Raw genomic sequence first — 4,756 nt, 5'->3', positions numbered from 1 at the left:
CGGTAATGTAAGAAGGGGAGGAAACGTGTGATGGAAACGGATGTTGCAGAGACTTGCATCCAGTCCAGTTCTGGGATCGATTCCAGGAATTCTCCTCGCTAAATCAGAATTCAGGAAGAGTAAAAAGCAGGATATGATCGACTCTCGCAGGAGCAGTGAAGGGATTAAAAGGGGAAACGACAGCTGTTTAAAGGGAACTCCTGCCCTCGCTTTAAACTCTGCAGTCAAATAGTTTCACCATCTTTCACTTGTACGGCCGTGCTCATGTTTGCACTTCATTTATTCATTCAGTAGGCTTCTATTCTGCCCTTTCCCGTACCGGGCTCAGGGTGGAGCACAACATAAATTGAACAACACAAACTTACAAATTTAAAACAATACAATAAAAACCAGAACAATAAAACAAAATAAGATGCATCGCTGGCGGAAAGGGCCTATTTCACAAAATACAGCAGGTTTTGGCCCAAGAAGGGTTTATTAATAATGTTCAGCACCATAAAAAGGCTGTAAAGCATGATGTCACAACAAGGGAGACTGACTGATGAAATAGTTTGTGGCATAGGATGCCTACTGCCTCAACCAAAAACCCGGCTGAACAGCCTCCGTCTTACAGGCCCTATGAAATGACAGTAGCTCAGGTAGGGCCCGGATCTCCATAGGGAGCGGATTCCAGCAGGCAGGGGCCAGTGCCGAGAAAGCCCTGGCCCTGGGCCAAGGGTAGTCAGGAGGTGCTGTGTAGCAGACCGCAATGCCCTCGGGGGGTATATGGGGAGAGGGGGTCCCTCAGGTATGTTGGTCCCAGGCCGTGTAAGACTTTGAACGTCAGTACCGAAACCTTGAAGCGGATCCGGTATTCAGTTGCTGCCAAGTCGGGACCCTCTCGAGCTGGGAGGGGGGGGGACAAACTTGCTTAATGTAAGAGCCAGAATAAACATCATAAGAAAAGACTGAAACAAAAGCTTGGGCTCTAACTTTTAAATATTGGTTACGGATATTTTATAGGGCTGAACCAGCTAGCCTGCTCAACTACCTAAAAAGAGAGCCTTATAATGCTGCTTGACACAGATGGAATCATGTCGAAGCTCAAACACATGGGAATTGCAGTTGACGAACTATTTTCATCTGATGAATCTTATAATTTTAGATTTATCGAACAGAGAATCTTAGATCTAGAATCTCATAAACTGTGTCCTGTCCAATTTTATATTTGCTCTCCTGCCTTACTTGGACTTGATCAGACAGCCAGGAAAATGGCCAAATATTTATCTGAACTAGATAACTCGCAACATCAGAGAGGTTTCATGCTGGCTAGGATGAATGCATTTCCCTCCAATGTTCTCTATGGGAGATTTCTTCAAGTCCCCTTTAGCGAGAGACATTGGCTGATTCCGCATTTGGCGTTTGCCTCCCTTTCACTCTGGGGTTGTTCCATGCGGGTGTGATTTCCTGATTCCGCGCTAGAGGATTTCTCCCGGATTCAATTCCCAATCTGTTCCGTGTGTTCTGATTCTGCATTATTGCTGCTCCTGGAGTTTCCCCCACGATCGTAGCAATTTCCCCCTCCCTCATACATTTCCCTTTTTTTTTATTAACACGCATGCGTGTTCACGTTACAACGTGATCGTCTTTGTTTGCATTACAACGTAATGCCAGAGGCTTAATACCGGCAAAGTCACGTGTTTTCCTTTCGCCCTGCCATTGGCAGGTTATCTAAGCCCCGGGAAATCTGAGTCGGCGACCCACCATTTTTATCCACACATGCTGAATGTTAAGCACACGGTTTTCCATTAAAAGCTATAACAAATTACAAAAAGATGCATGAAGGTGTGTGCGGGGAGGAAGATTTATGCAGAGGGGTTAAGGGAGAAATTTCCCCAACCTATCAAAAATATAAACCTATAAACATAATCAAATTCCTGTTCCTGTTTGAGGCCATGCGTGGGGGGGGGGATTGATAAAGGTGGCAATCGCGCATCTTTAAAGTAGTTCGTGTAACGTCGCTATTTATTTAGTTGCGTTGTAACGATCTTATTTGGGAAAAAAATTATAATAGTCAGGAGTGATTTTAATTGGAGGGGGGAAGAAAGTAATCACAATGCAATGACACATTATCAAAATCACGTGGAATACCATAAAGAAGGGGGCGGGTGGAAGCAAGGGATGTATTCAGTAAAAGAAAATTGCGTTACATCGTTATATATTTTTCGCGTTGTAATGCGAAACGTGATTTGTTTAAAAAAATTATTTTATTTCAGGAAAATATTGGATAATTTTCAAAGGGAGTAAAATTAAGGAAGAATGGCGAAATAACTGGGCGGAATCATGGGCGTGGAGTTATGTTGCTGTGTTCTACTGCTGCGAGAAGTTTGACAGTGCATTGGCGTGAGTTCCGCACATAAATTTCGAGCCCCGAAACTGCATCAAAAATAAACTTCTCGCAAAATGACGATCTCCTAGATGCGGGGTGACATCGCTTTAGAGGCGGGTCAAACTGCTGCTCCGTGTCAAGAGATGTGGAAACCAACATCTGCACAACATGCCAAAATGGCCTGGTTCAGGGACCTGCTATTATGATACCGCCAGACTTATTGCGAGATTTAGAATTGTTACTTAAGTATTGATGGTTTTAATGTCTTAATGTTTTAATGTTAACTTGAGGTTGTATTATTGATTGTTTGCTTTTAGATGTTGTTAGCCGCCCTGAGCCTGCTTCGGCGGGGGAGGGCGGGATATAAATAAAATTTTACCTTACCTTTACCTTACCTTACCCGAGGGGAAACCATGCACCGAGGTCAGAGCAAAGGCTAATGTGGAATCACCCATTGTCTATGCGGGTGAAGCTTGCCAGATTCCATCCAGCGTATTTTATTGAACTGTCAGCTGTATACTAATCTCCGGAAGGTTCTGTCAGATAGTCTTTCCTTACCGTCCTACATTCAAGAAAATAGGATCGATTGCCATTTCCTACTAAATGACAACATAATCAATATCACAAAAGCTGTAGCCAGATGCTTGGCTGAAATTGTCAAAAATTATTCTACGCAGGTTTTATTGTGATCTTAATCTTAGTTTAGCCTTCTGCGCTTTGAACAGACATATCTGACTGTCGTTTGGTTGGCAGGTCTCTGTATATCTCTTTTCGTGATGCCAGTAAAGGCGGGATTGGATTGGATTCCGTTGGTAGCCAGTGCAATCGTGAGGTGCCTTGAACGTTTCTCTTCCCAGCGAAGGGGCAGCGTATAAATGGCTTTTAAAACAAAACAAAGCGTCCTGCCAGCGGCCGAACTGCTTGTGATGCTGCTGTGATCCTGAGAGGGGTGCTTTGCCTGGGAAAGCATTCTAGGGCAGACCCAACACGGAGACCGGAACTGCAGTGACAGGGGAGGTGGGCAGAGCTTCTCTCCTCTCATGCCATTTCCAAAAATGGCAGTGGATCCTGGCTGGACTATTTGGAGTGCTACAGGGATGTCTTAGAAGAAGAAGACGATGATATTGGATTTATATCCTGCCCTCCACTCTGAATCTCAGAGTCTCAAAACGGCTTACCGTCTCCTTTATCTTCCGCCCCCCCACACAGGCACCCTGTTGTGGGGCTAAGCGAGCTCTGACAGAAGCTGCCCTTTCAAGGACGGCTCTGCTAGAGCTATGGCTGACCCAAGGCCATTCCAGCAGCTGCAAGTGGAGGAGTGGGGAACTGAACCCAGTTCTCCTGGATAAGAGTCCGCGCACTTAACCACTACGCCAAATTGACTCTCTGACTTTTTCCTTCTTGGGAAAGCTGTATGGGGAAACGGTTTAAAGGCAGAATTGTTCCCTCTCCCTGCATTTGCAGTTATTTGTTTGATTGATTGGTTAAATCCTGGTTTTTCTCCCCGATGGAGACACAAAGAAGCTTTTAGGACATGCTCCTCCCATTTTCTCACAGCAGCTCTGTGTGGGAGGGCAGTTTGTGATGGGCCCAAGGTCACCCAGCAAGCTTCCATATTGGGAGAGGAAATTTGAACCCAGGGTCCTGACTGCCACTCTATCTAATACAGCACCCCGGCTCTGCAAAAGCGCCAGTTTGGTGTAGTGGTTAAGTGCGCGGACTCTTATCCGGGAGAACCAGGTTTGATTCCCCACTCCTCCACTTGCACCTGCTGGAATGGCCTTGGGTCAGCCATAGCTCTGGCAGAGGTTGTCCTTGAAAGGGCAGGTGCTGTGAGAGTCCCCTCAGCCCCACCCATCTCACAGGGTGTCTGTTGTGGGGGAGGAAGGGAAAGGAGATTGTAGGCTGCTTTGAGACTGAGATTCAGAGTGAAGGGCGGGATATACTGTAAATCCAATGTCACCATCTTCTTCTTGTCTCACCCTCACTTCCTATCAGACCCTTAATAGGACCAAACAAGATGGCTGGGCGACAGTTTATAGCCCAGTGTTCTCGTTTAGTGTTTCTTTCCCCCAAAACACTGTCCTTGTGTATAGCTGAGTCCATCTTTCCTGTTTGCCAGCCTCACAAGGTTGTTGTGAAGGTTAGATAGGACAACAGCCACTCATATGACAAGATACACAACAAGGAGTGAAAATAATCTGGATTCTCGTGGTCCTTTTCCAGTAAGGCTGCCTCGAAGAGGGGATTGGATAAACATCTGGAGCAGAGGTCCATCAGTGGCTCTTAGCCACAGCGTATTGTTGGAACTCTCTGTGATGCTCTGTATTCTGGTTGCTTGAGGGGCGCATAGTGGGGGGGCTTCTAGCCCCACTTGTGAACTTCCTT

Source organism: Heteronotia binoei, chromosome 6, assembly GCF_032191835.1.
Source record: "Heteronotia binoei isolate CCM8104 ecotype False Entrance Well chromosome 6, APGP_CSIRO_Hbin_v1, whole genome shotgun sequence".
Classification (NCBI taxonomy): Eukaryota; Metazoa; Chordata; class Lepidosauria; order Squamata; family Gekkonidae; genus Heteronotia; species Heteronotia binoei.
The sequence above is the reverse complement of the archived record's forward strand: the minus strand, read 5'-3'. Positions refer to the sequence as shown.